We start from the raw sequence: 15,010 nt of genomic DNA, 5'->3' as shown, positions 1-15,010 counted from the left end.
TCCCAACCTGGGAAGTGACATGCAGTAAATGCTAAGCCATAAGGGCACAGCATGAAGAATTTGAAATTATATATATTTATTAGTGAACTATATATGCCATCATTACCGTGTCAGATCTTTATTATGCACTAGAAAAAAATGAGTTCAGTGTATATATTTCTATTTACATGTGAAGCCTATTTTTGCTATAGTCATCATTTTATAGTCAGTTTGGGAGACAATATGATATGCACTACATTCAGATATAAAAGTTAATGGAGTACTCCAGGATAAGAAAACTTATCCCCTATCCTAAGGATAGGGGATGAGTTCCAGATCGCGTGGGGTCCGACCGCTGGGCCCCCCTGTGATCTCCTGTACGGGGCTCTCGGCTCATTTCGACCACCGCATGATGCGGCGTCCGACATGCCCCCTCAATGCATTTCTATGGCAGAGGCGGAGGCTGCTGATTGCAGCGCTCCGGCTCTCCCATAGAGATGTATTGAGGGGGCGTGTCGGCTGCCGCGTCATGCAGTGGTCGGACACAGCCCCTGGCCGCTGACTGTCGGGGCCCCGTACGGGAGATCGCGGGGGGGCCCCAGCGGTCGGACCCCCTGCGATCTGAAACTTATCCCCTATCCTTAAGATAGGGGATAAGTTTTCTTATCCTGGAGTACTCCTTTAATGTTGCAGTGATGTGACAGCCAAAATGAATAAGCTACAAGAATAATGTGAACTGTTTAAACAATGCTGTAGAGTATAATATTTTCTCGTAACAATCTTTTGTATCATGAGAAGTCACTTTGTACTCTTCACCAGATCACTTCACAGAAAGAGGTTCTGACAGGTATCAAAGAGTGAGATTGTGATTCTGTCACCAGTAAACACCAACACTTGTGACTAGAATGACAGTCTTTATATAACCGAAGAGACTACGGTGACAAATAAAATGGAATAATTTCCTCTTGGAAAGCTCCATTTTTGTATTTCTTCTTTAAACCTGTATTTCAGGGTAATATGTCTCATCCAGGGGTCAAGTCCTGGGAAAAAAAGTGTGGGAACTCGCCCAAGATATCTACTCAAGGGCTCGTCCTGCAGGACTCCAGCTAATGGGAACGGTGTTCCTGCTGTGGAAAAAGTGCAGAAACTCGGTTCCCACACATTCCTGCAGGCCTTGAGCCCTGGTCTCATCCCTCTAGTTGATCTACAATAAGAACTTAGCAGTTACAGTTTTCATTTAATTTAGGTGAAAAGTAGAGATGAGTAAGCCAAAACAGTAGAACTTGGTTTAGCTCAGAGCTTTGCCTAAAATAATGTTTGGTGAACATTAGAACTTCCAGGTTCAATTCACGCGAGCCAGCAAGGGCGTTATTACAGGAGTAGGGATGACGAACACATGGTATTTTGGCGTCTGAATGCATAGGTTGAGGAAGTAGGAATACTGCAGGAATGTGGGCCCCTATAAACTATAAGTTCACAATACCCCAGGATACCATTGCTTGCATAAACCTCCCAGGCTCCTCAGGAGAAAGCATAGGGTTGGGTCTAAAAGGAGTGATTAAACCCTATGCAATGCGTTGCAGCCGCCTCCTTGGACAGACAAGCTGAGCAGTGAGCATGCAACAATTTACTGTGGGACTACAGAGCCCAGCAATAGAAAGCTTACACACAAAGCATGTTGAACAAAGCATTGTGCAGTGGTCTAGGCTGGTCTGCGTTGCTGTGTCCAGTGATTCTGCCGCACTACATATCCCAGCAGTGTGACTGCACAATGAGCTCATAGAAAGATTTTACACTGCAACACAAAGCACTATGAGAAAGACATTGTGCAGTAGCCTTCGCGGACCTGCAGTACTGTGTCTATTAATATTGCTGCACTTCATATCTCAGCAGTGTGACTGCACAACAAGCCCATAGAACGATTTCATAGCCTAACAAAAGCAATTCGAGCAAAACAGTGAGCCAACCTGTATTCTGAATTTAACAAAATATTGCATTTCTAGCTGTGAGAGTGAAACGTGAGTAGGCTTTTTATGCCGTTACCTGCATTTTTAGAAACTGTATATTTAGTAACTGACTATTCACTTGCTGCCTAATACAATGAATTTGGTAAGTTTTCAGACTCTTTTACTTTTTTTACACGTTATGTTGTGGCATTGAGCTAAAATTAAAAAAAATTACAAAAAATAAAAAATTCCAATCATTCTGCACTCTATAACCCATAAAGAGAATGTGAAAACAGAATTTTAGAAACATTTCCACATCTATTAGAGATGAAAAACAAATTTTGCATGGACAAAAATATTCAGACCCTTAGCCTTTACACTCTGGCTGGCCTCATGTTTCTTTTGGTCATCTCTGAGATGTTTCTAAACCTTGATCAGAGTCACCTGTTGTAAATTCAGTTTATTGGACAGGATTAATTAAAAAACATTATAGGGGGAAGTTCATCAAAACCTGTGCAGAGGAAAAGTGGTACAGTTTCCCATGGCAACCAATCAGACCTGTAAAAAATTAAGGAAGTTATCTGATTGGTTGCTATGGGAAACTGCCCCACTCTTCTTCTACACAGGTTTTGATAAATCTCCCCCTGACTATTTCCAAATCTTGTCCAATCAACTGAATTTATCACAGGTGACTCCGATCAAGGTGTAGAAACATCACAGAGATGATCAAGAAAAATGTGAGGCCCCTATAGCTAAATTTCAAGTGTAATAGCAAAGGGTCTCACAACTGACAGGGCATTTTAGAGCAAAAAATAAGTCATGAGGCAGAAAGAGCTGCCTGTAGTCTGGGACAGGATTGTGTGGAGCCACAGATTTAGACAAGGGTACAAAAAAATCTCCACTGCACTGAAAGTTTACATGACCACAAATGGAAGGTGTTTGGAGCAATCAGGACTCTTCCTGGAGTTGGATTTCCCACAAACGTAAGTAATCCAGGGGTAAAGACCTTGGTAAAAGAGATGAACAAGAACCCGATGGTAACTCTGACTGAGCTCCAAAGATTCAGTGTGCAGATGGGAGAAATTTCCAGAAGGTTAACCATTATTGCAGCTGTAAGAGCACTGTTTTCTTTAAGTTTCTATGGTTACACCCTGACCTATCTTGGTTCTGTCTCGTCCCCCTATCAGATACCTAGTGTTACCACACCTGTTCCGCTGGCTTTTTACGCCTTCACTGGCTATGCACCTTTGCCAGTGAAAGAAGATTATTTCTGTAGCTGGCATTCTGTATGGTATTCTGCTTTCTGGTATCTGACTTTGGTATCTGTATCTGTTTTACTGGATAACCGATTGCTTTACGATTCAACATCTCTCTGGTTCTCTCAGTTCTGACTTCGACTTGCTGACATTGATTTATCTGTTAGTCTCCCTGTATCTTGTATTTTAAAGTGTGCATTTCCCATTTGGTATTCCTGACAATCCCCTGACCTGTGAACGAGTATTTTTGTAGTTTGTTATTATGACTCTGAAGTCCCAGCATGTAGATATGCAGGTACCGCCTTCGTAGTTGTGGATCCATCAGTTAGGGTGGATATGCAATACGAAGGGAGAGAGGTAGTGGGCAAGTGCAGGACTTTTTCCTGCCTGTACATGACAGCAGCTCTGCACAATCTCGGCTTGATGGCCAGAAAGAAGTCTTTTCTCAGAAATTGAAGTTTCTGGCCTCAATTCTAAGTGTTGTGCCTGGAAGAAATCAGATACTACTCCTCACCTGCCCAATACCAGTGAAGCATGGTGTTAGCTGCATTAAGACTGGTCAGGGTTGAGGAAAAGTAGAATGGTGGAAATTATAGAGATATTCTTAATTAAAACCTAATCCAGAGTCCTGGACCTCAGACTGGGCCAAAGGTTCACCTTCTAACAAGACAATGACCCCAAGTACACAGCCCAGACAACACAGTAGTGGCTAACTTTATAAATGTCCTTGAATTTCCCAGTCATTGTGTGTATTAGGCTTTGTTGGCCATCCATTTTGGATGGATTTCTTGTGATTGTTGAGTCAAGGCCACAACAGCCACTTGTAGGTTGCAATAAAACCCTATTCAGTTACCTTAGCCTCAGTAAGGCAGATCCTTGCAGAACTTCATTGCTAATTTTGGTTGCGTGGCTGCTGTGTAGCCCTAGGCTAAAGGTGATTTCCGCAGAGATTCCGGTAATGTTGGCGTCTCTTTGGGATGTCACTCAACTTATAAAATGTTTTTTATTTACAGTCAGTTATTGGATAGCATCAGGGGCATGCTAAGGGAATGGCAAAATGTGCTGAGGCTGGAAAAGTGCCGACAATTCAGCTAACAAGTTCCCTTATAAATATAAAACATAACTAGAGATTGTGAATTCTGCTTATACAACACATTGGAAATGAAGTATTTACAGTGACCCCAACTGAAAGAAGAAAAGAAAAGATATCTCTGCGTATAAACAGGACAGTGGAAAAAAGTAGCTAAGTAAGCAGAGAGCTATGGCTCCAGTCTGAGTGACTCTAATCCAAGACACAGCAGAGCCTGGCGACTTCTTATCAGTTATTCAAGTGTACGGCAAAGTAAGGGTGACTTTGAGTCTATCAATGTAGGACATTGAATACAATCAATGTATAATATATAGCTATACATACATTTATTTTTTTCTTATCATGTTTATCTAGAAACTTAGGTGAAATATATATACTGTCTACCTACTACCTTTAGCCCCTTTGGGATACAGTGGGCATTGTAATGGTGAGAGCATTGCACTTGGAGTTTAGTGTCTTGTGGACTCGTTGAACCACAATTGTTTACATTCATGGTGATAGCAAAAACTATTCTATTGCGCTGCTAACAGTGGAAACTCCCAGGGGGCCAGTGAGCAATTGGCTCGGCATGATAAAATACTTGTTATCCAATGCTATAATAGGTTGTGAATTGTCTTTCTTCTGGGATTTATGAGAAAATAAACAGTTTGTTGCGCTTGAACATTGTGAAATGTGAAACAACTAACTTTCAGCCGCACTATTTGCACCATTCTTTAACAGGGATCTTAGCTTCTTGTTTCCCTTCTTATTGAATCTTGGCAAGTAAATAAAGTAAGCCCTTGGATATTAAATTGCATATTTCTGAATAGTTTAATAAAAACAAGCATATGCACTTGCTGTTTTATTACTACTGCATGCTGCGTCAGGCTTCTTTTTTTCTTTAGTAAGTGGAAATGATCAAGCATTGATATTAAATAATTGAAAAAGCCCTGATGATAGCCTTACTGGCTTAATATTCCAAAGCTAATAAATAACACAAACATATACTTTACATCTTAAGCACATTCATTTTCAAATGTATAACACATATATTTCTTAACTCTGAGAAATTGTGTTTGAAAGAAAACTTCAATTTGGCTCTGAACATAGAAGAGTAAAAGTAAAGGCATTGTATTGTCTTGTTTGTATTACTTGCTTCTGTAGATTTTATGTAAAGGGAGACTTAAAGGGGTACTCCGTTGGAAAACTTTTTTTTTTTTTTTAAATCTGGTGTCAGAAATTTAAACATATTTGTAAATTACTTCTATTTAAAAATCTTAATCGTTATCAGCTGCTGTATACTACAGAGGAAGTTGAGTAGTTATTTTCTGTCTGACCACAGTTCTCTCTGCTGACACCTCTGTCCATGTCAGGAACTGTCCAGAGCAGGAGAGGCTTGCTAGGGGGATTTGCTCCTACACTGAACAGTTCATTACATGGACAGAGGAGTCAGCACTGTGGTCAAACAGAAAAGAACAACTCAACTTCCTGTGGAGCATATAGCAGCTGATAAGTCCTGGAAGGTTTAATATTTTTTAATAGAAGTAATTTACAAATCTATCGATGCCCAGAAAAGTGGGAACAGAGCGCTCACCCGGTAGATATCCTTAGTGATAAATAACATCCCGAACGGGGTCTTCGACAGGGAGGCGGTAGATGGAACGGGGGGAGCTCAGACACCGGCCACGGTAGGTATCATGCCAATGGGCGCTTCCTCAGGCAGTACCAGGTACCAGGGTATGGCCTGACGAAGCACCCATTGGTGTGATATGGACCATGGCCGGTGTCTGAGCTCCCCCCGTTCAATCTACCGCCTCCCTGCCGAAAACCCCGTTCGGGGTGTTACTTATCTCTGAGGATATCTACCGGATGAGTGCTCCATTCCCACTTTTCTTGGCATCGATAGATTTGTAAATTACTTCTATTAAAAAATATTAAACCTTCCAGGATATCGATATATTTGATTCATTTTTTTAATTCATTGAATCATTTCTTGATTCATTTCCGTGAAGCACCCCCTTGGATCCACAATCGGGACAGCCACACTCCATATCCTGCTATGCTTATTTCACAGTGTCGGCAATTATAGCAGTGACATATGTCAGTGCCAATTCATCTTCATTTCTTCTTTTGTTTCTGGTTGTCACATTAATTTACAAATCTGTTTAACTTTCTGGAGGCAGTTAGTGGTTTTCCACTGGAGTACCACGTTAAAGGAATGTTTTAGAGATTCATCTTACAGCAGCCACATGGAAACATCAACCAAAAAGGGACTCATTGACTTGTTTTAATTGTAACTATGATATTTACAGTATTTGCTGTGCAGGGAGAGGGAGGAGGGTGGAGGAGTTGTGGTGTTCCCGTTAAATACTGTAAATGGTGTAATTCTGCTTTCATTCTTATAAAAAAAAAATGACTATTGGAAGTGATATCCATAAAACATTTGCCTAGTTTACAGATGACAATTTTTGATTGTTTTGTTGTTGTTTTTTTAGGGTGGAATATATTTTTTATATAAATTATGGCATCAAAAAGCAAGCATAATCGTATGGTATTAGCTACTTCCAGGAATCCAGTGGCTGCATACTGTATTACTGTGGAGGTTATGCAAGAAAACTGGAGGATGGGTAACATAACATGACCCCCAATCTGTAGCTAATTTCTGGATGGGAAAGGTGGTGCTGCCACAGAAGAAGACTTTGCTTACCATTCTTTATGGCATCCTTCCCCCTTTCCTGCACATTTCTCAGGATTATAAATAAAGTGGCTAACCCTTTTACTTAAAACTTAAATAAGTAATTTTATGGTCATTTAAGCATGCAGATTTAACCCTTTCCAGACTCAATGATAATTCAGAAGGAATTTTAAGATCCAAACTCACCCAACGTGCTCTCGTCTCTATTTTACTTGTCTCCTGGAATATCCGACTTGGTCCACTGATCCAGCTGGACTCTGCATAGAGCACTCTGCAGTTTAAAGTTATTGTGGCAGGCCTTGTACAGGGTTACAAATCAAGGACGCTGAGTAACTTATGGTCCTGAGCTGGAAAGGGTTAAATTGTAAAACAATAAATAGGCATTAGTAGAATGATGTACATTGAGATACTAAATATTACTGCTACAAAGTGCTACTTTTACTACAAACAAGATTTGTAGTTGGTCAGGGGTTTTATTGCGTAGAAAAATGAATCACTAGGCCTAATGATCAAAACCGAAATATTATTAAATTGTGTTTTATCAGGCAATGAGGTATTGTGTATCATGTAACATTATAATACTTTCCAGAACAGCGTATTAAATGCATCAACAATGTACTTTCCATTCTTTCCATTGTCATTGTTGTATGCATTGACTATAAAACTGTCTATTTACTATCTGTCTATTATCTGTAGTATTTTTGTTTATTAAATACACAAGCATAGCAATGATGTTTTATCACCATTTTATAGGATTGCAACTGTTAACTATTCTATTTTCTCTTGAGAATTCTTTATATTCTAATCTACCGGGATTATCCTATTTAAAAAAGCATACGGGGTGGAGTATGTAGAGTTAATCTGATGTCCAGTTACATTCTTTGTTGCTCAGTAGTGGTCATTTATGGTCAGTTTTGTAGGCCAGTAGGCTGTCGGCATATGGAGCTGGTTGTTAAATAATGTATTCAAAGGGGACTTATTTTAGCGTAACCCAGCACTGACTACAATCATTACATTTGTGAAAATCCCCTTGTTATAATAAAACAATTAGGTTGGTGTTGTGAAAAAGCTGCTTAGTGCAATAAGCATTGAAGGAACACAACAAGCTCCAACAAGTTAAGTGAACTGACAATCGCAATGTTATTTTAATTCAATTTATGCCAAGCAAGTTGAAGACATAAAGGCAACAATAATAAGGTAAAAGAAAGTAACATGCCTATTAACCCCTTAAGGACCTGGATCTTGAAGGCTTAAAGCTTACCTATCATTTCAGTTGACTTTTCAGGATAAGCTATCATGTGCATGTATATGAGGAGCAGCACTATTTCTGACCATCACATAACTTGAAATGCTTCATCTCTGAATTTTAGTTGCTCCCCATATCCTTATACTACATCCACCTCTCCATCTTCCCCTTCCCCACTCCATAGTCTTCTGTATGTAGCATATAACCTGATCTCTCAGTTAGCTAATAGTCTTTTTCTCTCTCAAGATAGACAAGCTGTTGTTCAGAATGAATAAGGAGTTTAGTAGCAAGAAAGCAGCTTGATAAGGGGCAAAAGAGGTATTACTAAGATTAGGTTAAGTTTCTTATATTGATTTGTACTAGTACTTGATTTAGGCAACACATTGCTTATCCCTTTACAGACCAGAAAAATGATGCAAAGATATAGATAAACAATTGGCCTGATTAGGTCCAGGGGATGATTAGATGAAAAATTACTCATATCTCAGCCCTTTGTGGAAAAAAAAGTCCCCTTACATGTGACTGATAACACATACATTTTTTGGCAGGCAATAGTGTGATACATCACACCCCTAAGGCTACTAGAAGGTTATCTGGGAAAGAAGTTATACAAAGGAATAAAGGAAAGTAATGAACAAAAATATCAGCATTATCACAAACTGGTAAAAATGTTATAAGAATTCTAATAAACTTTCTGTAACATGTCAATTGCATTATAGAGTGAGCTCAATCCATGGAAATAGATGCCTTTTGCTTTCAATACATGAAAGCACCTGATATAGACATGGAATGAAGTGAGTGTATGTTTAGTGGAGTGACATAGGGTGATACATGACAATAACAGGTTATTGCATCTAACCTCACTCCCACCTCAAATGCATAATGCTCCAATGAATATTGAATATTGCTTTTTTCATTACAGTGTGTCCCATAAAATATAATACAAGATCTCTTGGGTGCATGGTCATTTTGTTTAATTTTGGACAAATAAAAATAAATTGATTTGGTAAATATCAAATTTGATGAAATTTGAAACTCTTGAGATTTTTTTGGGACGATACTTTCAAAATGGTAGCCACTGCTACAAGTTCTACACAACCACATCTCCTACCTTGTCCATCATGTTCCATACTGTACTGCTACTGCTCCTGAGAACTCTACCCTGCACTGGATAAATATAAGGAAACTGTAAATAACTTTCAGCCAGTTGAGCATCTAGACTGGACCTAGGTAAGGATGTAGATGCTGTGTATCCGTACATAATGTAACGCCTTGACAGGTGTGGATACACTGGGGGGGGGGGGGGGGGGGTTATCAAGACATTTAGTAAGCTTTTTAAAGCTTTTTCCTCTATGTTTGTCGCACAATGGGTCCACTTTTTGTGCGACAAATGCTTTAGAAACGTTTCCATGATTTTACTCATTTAGAGCACTTTGTGCCGTGGTCAGTGTTTTACCAAGTGTGACTTTTTGTGGAATGTTGCAAAATTGTAACAAAGTTGTCACACAATCCCAGAAATAGGCAGTTTATCCGGTCAATTCAGCCCTGTCCTTTTCTGTGCTATTGTATATGCGACTTTTCATACAAAAGTTGCACATCCACACAAAATCTGTGACTTTTTTTTGAAGTTGCATCAGCAAAATATATCAAAGTCTGTGTGTCATTTGATAAATCTGGCGCAAGTCTCCAACTATCACCACAACTTTTGTGCTCTAAAACAGTTAAGAATTCATACCACTCTTTGTAAATGACCCCCACTATGCCTACTGGTCTGGCTTGGGTAACTGGTGACTAACTGGTCTGGCCAAACACAGAGGATACAGACACAGCAGAGCAGACTTGGTGTTTATAGCAGAGTTTGTGCTGTGAGAACAGCCAAGTTGAGTAGGCTACAGGTGCAGGCTGGATGGAGAAGCTGCTAACACACAGAGGCATGGTCAACAGTCCAAGTTCATACACAGGAGTAGCAAAACAAGAACCAGGGGATGAGACAAAGGCAAAGTCCAGTAGTCAGGCAGTAGTCAGGAAACACTTGATCAGAAGACATCTCAGAGACCATAGCTGTGCAGGAACCACACTCTTGCTGTGGCATCAGGTAACAGGTGTGTATATAGGTAGTGCCTGGCAGGGATTGGGGGGGATCCATTAAGGAGTGCCCTCTGTCTCCATAAGTTTCAGCCAGTGCTTGAGTGGGTCCCCTTAGAGGGCAGATAGGAAACTGCAGCAAAGGCTGAGGCAGCAGAAGAGAGTCCAGATGAGAAAGACCAGGATGCCAAGCAGACACAATGCACAGAGGATGTGGCCTGACACTGGTAAGAACTAGGACAACCACTCCGGTGGATGTCGTCCAGTGGCTTTACACTAACTTTCAAAAACTCCTATTGCTCCTTTACATTCAAAACTACATGAGCTCTGTCTCTTTGTGGTCCAGTTTACTCAACAGTATTAGGAAAGTTGGACTCTAAGGATATATAGATTCAGTTCTATTTTAACCTAGCAGCTGCATATAGATCTACAACAAAGGTGCTTTAGAGCAAGCTTCTAGATACATTATTTTTAAATGAAATATTTCACAAGCCATCCCTTTATTTCTATTATTATAACTGACCTTTTAATGTTTAATATAAATCATTTAATCTGCATCGGTCCTCTATGTTGTAAAATCAACGGTAATGCTCTACTACTTGAATAAGAGTTTAAAAGATGTTTTAGAGCAAGTCTTCCACTTAAGAGAATGTTGGCAAGTGACAAGTACATTAAACTTGAATAAAGAACAGTGATTTTGTAGAGCGCAAGCTTATAAAGTATATGACCTGCTGAGTCAAAAGCTAACAAAAACCTTGCCTTTAATGTATACTGCTTTCCTACCTGATTCTACATAGCTGTGTGCAACCTCAACAAAGCGTTGAAAAGTGTGTGATGGTCATCTGTCAAGGCGATAAGCCTGCAGAAAGGCTAATTGTATGCTGCTTGTACCCTCTGTGGGTGTCAAAACAAATGAACATTGTGGAAAGAACACAAACATGTGTATACGGCATGATATCACTTCAGTGGTAGTCGAAAAGGTTTGGAAATACAAATTAGGGATTTTTCTGACAAATGAAATTAACTCTGGCCTTTATCACGATCAAAGACACTATTTTATTTCCTGACTGTCCTCCTGGGTAACCACATACTATTTTATGAACGTGCACTAACAGGTTAGCATTTTAATGATTTAAAAAAAGCATTCCAGGATTTGGAGCACGGCATAGGCTATTTGTAAATAATAAACTAGAACCTCTTGTGTATACCTATTTTTAATGTATGACTAGAGTAAAGGAAACGGGGTGCTACTCAGTGATAAAGAAGACAATTCAAAATTTAGAAAAAAGACCTCACTGACATATAGTAGCACACCAAAGGATAATCAAGTCCAAATTTCATTAAAGACAAAAAATTGTTTACAAAAAACAACCACAAATTGCACACATAGTAGTTCATCAATTAATGACATAAAGCGCATTAAAAACATTTCAAAGGTCTGGCGCACAAGAGCCATTGCACAACCTAGGGGAGGGGCCATGAACACCCTTCTGATATGGGATATTAGGATATGCAAGTATTGATAGCTTATCTTTAGCTGCACCTTCTCATGATTGGGATTTGATATTACTGTGTTATTTTATTATTTCATAGGTATCAAGAACTTTATATGATATATTGCACATTATTTTGAACTTTATAAGCTACATTCTTTGTTATATTGCATTTCTGTACTGAGACTGGATCATTGATTAGTGTATTTATTACTACATTTATTTGTGATATATGAGGACGGGTATCAGTGTAGGTGGTGCCATGGCTAGGTTGTGCAATGGCTCTTGTGAGCCAGACTTTTTAACCCCTTAAGGACCCTGGGTTTCTCCGTTTTTTGCATTTTCGTTTTTTCCTCCTTACCTTTAAAAAATCATAACTCTTTCAATTTTTCACCTAAAAATCCATATGATGGCTTATTTTTTGCGCCACCAATTCTACTTTGTAATGACGTCAGTCATTTTACCCAAAATTTACGGCGAAATGGAAAAAAAATCAATGTGAGACAAAATTAAATTTAAAAAAACGCCATTTTGTAACTTTTGGGGATTCCGTTTCTATGTAGTACATTTTTCGGTAAAAATTACACCTTCTCTTTGTTCTGTAGGTCCATACGGTTAAAATGATACTCTACTTATGTAGGTTTGATTTTGTCGTACTTTTGGGAAAAATCAAAACCACATGCAGGAAAATTTATACGTTTAAAATTGTCATCTTCTGACCCCTATAACTTTTTTCTTTTTCCGCGTATGGGGCAGTTTTTTTGCCCCATGATCTGAAGTTTTTAGCGGTACAATTTTTGCACTGATAGGACTTATTGATCACTTTTTATTAATTTTTTTATGATATAAAAAGTGACCAAAAATGCACTATTTTGGACTTTTGAATTTTTTTGCACCTACGCCATTGACCGTGCGGTTTAATTAACAATATATTTCCGCACACGACGATACCACATATGTATATTTGTATTTTTATTTACACAGTTTTTTTTTTTTTTGTTATGGGAAAAGGGGGGTGATTCAAACTTTTAATAGGGGAGGGGTTAAATGATCTTTATTCACTTTTTTTTGCAGTGTTATAGCTCCCATAGGGACCTATAACACTGCACACACTGATCTTTTACATTGATCACTGGTTTCTCATAAGAAACCAGTGATCGATGATTCTGCCGCTTGACTGCTCATGCCTGGATCTCAGGCATTGAGCAGTCATTCAGCGATTGGACAGCGAGGAGGCAGGTAGGGATCCTCAGGCTGTCATGAAAGCTGTTCGGGATGCCGTGATTTCACCGCGGCTGTCCCGAACAGCTCCCTGAGCTAACCGGCATGGTTTCACTTTCATTTAGACACGGCGTTCAACTTTGAATGCCGCGTCTAAAGGGTTAATAGCACGCTGCACTGCGATCAATGCCGCGCGCTATTAGCCACGGGTCCCGGTCATTGTTAGAGGCCGGGCCCGATCCGCTATGACGCGGGGCCACGCCGTGGCCCAGTGTTATAGATCGGGAGCGGACTCAGGACTTACAGGAACACCCTGGCTCCTTAACAGGTTAAATGTTTTTAATGTGGTCTATGTCATTAATTGATGAACTACTATGTGTGTAATTTGTGGTTGTTTTTTGTAAACTATTTTTTGTCTTTAATAAAATTTGGACTTGATTATCCTTTGGTGTGCTACTATATGTCAGTGAGGTCTTTTTTCAAAATTTTGAAATATTTTTTATGTATGTGACATGCATGCATTGTCTGCCATCTTAATTCCTATTTCCTCTCTGATGTAGTTCCCTTAAAGGGGTACTCTGGGGAACTAACCCCTAGCCCATCCTTTCCCATTCTTGAACCTATCTATTTGTCTAAATATCATTCATTGGCTATATAGAGCAGTTTCCCTCTTTCAGTTGTCACTTACATGCAGGAGTGAGAGAAAGATGTCATCCTCAGATTCTCCTTGTCTTTGTGTAAACCCCTCAATGAGACTAGCCCCCACCCACTCAAGACAAACACCACATGATTTCTGTCTTCACAGCCACCCCCCCCCCCCCCTCCCTGTGTGAGGATCTTGGTGGCAGCACAGTCTCCTCAGCACATAATGCTACTTTTTTCCTGCTGTAGATCTTATCACTGACTGCTGCCATTCAGAGCATAGAAGGATTTATTGCTGGGGGGAAGGATAGTTTGAAAGAAAAGACATGTACAGTGTGTGCTGCTGACAACAACACAGCATGCACACAGATAGAAAAAGCAATTGGCTGGCAGCCATTAAACAGAGATGCACTGACTGCTGGGGGTTGTAGTCTGGGCTGCAAGCAAGAAAAAATAATATTCAGTAGACAACAGGGGCCACAGGAGATGAAAACTTACATGGATAACTACAGGGGACATAGAATAGGTATTGTGGTGGCTTTGGGACATTTTTATTTTCTTAACTTCCCCGGAGCACCCCGTAGAGGAAGGCAGTGCTTGTCAGACAAGTTGTATTACTCTGCAGCTTACCAGTTTATGGATTACCCTACCCAACCTACCATATCACTTCTCTCCTGGCCTATTAAAAAGGCAGATAAAATCTGTTCAGCTGCACTCTGTGCATGGAGAAACAGAAAAAGCGAAGGATGATGGAGCTGGAAGGGGAGGGTCTGAGAGGAGCCAGGAGGGAAGTGATGTTTCAATCCTATAGTTTATGGGAAGTTAGTCACTTCCTATTTAGCAATTCCTTCTGTACAGTCATCTTTCAATTTCTTCCTTAATTTTCTGAGGGAGAGGCAGCACAGGAGCAGCGGTAAAATTGTGATTTTAAATGACTTCTGTTGTTCCACATGGGAGGAAAAGTTCATTGCAAAAAGCATACAAATACAGCAAAATGTTTGTGATAGTCTTACGGTTGCATAATCGTTGCATTTCTTCCTTCCTTTTTTCTATTCACAAATATATAAGATGCCACCTCAGTCATGTTGTGGTATTCCTGTATAAGAGTCTGTTCACACGGTCAGATTACCTGCGGAATTTCCGCAGCGTATTTGCTGCGGAAAATCCGCTGTGGATTTTGCTACCATTGACTTCAATAGGTCAGCAAAAAATCCGCAGTAGAGGCAGATTTGTAGATTTTCCTTCTGACCTATTTAAGTCAACAGCAGCAAAATCTGCTGCAGATTTTCCGCAGCAAATATGCTGCAGAAATTCTGCAGGTAATCTGCCTGTGTGAACAGACCCTTAATTTGGCTATAAAACTCTTCTGTAAACCCAG

General features: G+C 39.8%; 1 protein-coding gene and 1 long non-coding RNA gene across 4 annotated transcripts in view; one reads left to right on the top strand and one right to left on the bottom strand.

Annotated features, from left to right (window-relative positions):
• Window positions 1-15,010, bottom strand: part of HRH2 (histamine receptor H2) — a 128,533-nt gene that overhangs the window by 9,400 nt on the left and 104,123 nt on the right. Inside the window, exon 3 of one of the 3 annotated variants that reach the window (XR_008892814.1) lies at window positions 7,132-7,292. The exons of the other annotated variants lie outside the window; for them this stretch is intronic. The gene's annotated coding sequence lies outside the window, so the exon portion shown is untranslated. The remainder of the gene's footprint in view (window positions 1-7,131; window positions 7,293-15,010) is intronic. 3 annotated transcript variants of the gene reach the window in all.
• Window positions 1,846-7,031, top strand: LOC130369569 (uncharacterized). Its single transcript, XR_008892815.1, has 3 exons — window positions 1,846-1,997; window positions 4,195-4,523; window positions 6,746-7,031. It is a non-coding gene; the product is annotated as an uncharacterized LOC130369569 (long non-coding RNA).

Source organism: Hyla sarda, chromosome 4 (genome assembly GCF_029499605.1).
Source record: "Hyla sarda isolate aHylSar1 chromosome 4, aHylSar1.hap1, whole genome shotgun sequence".
In the NCBI taxonomy this organism is placed as follows: domain Eukaryota; kingdom Metazoa; phylum Chordata; class Amphibia; order Anura; family Hylidae; genus Hyla; species Hyla sarda.
The sequence above is the reverse complement of the archived record's forward strand: the minus strand, read 5'-3'. Positions and strand labels throughout refer to the sequence as shown.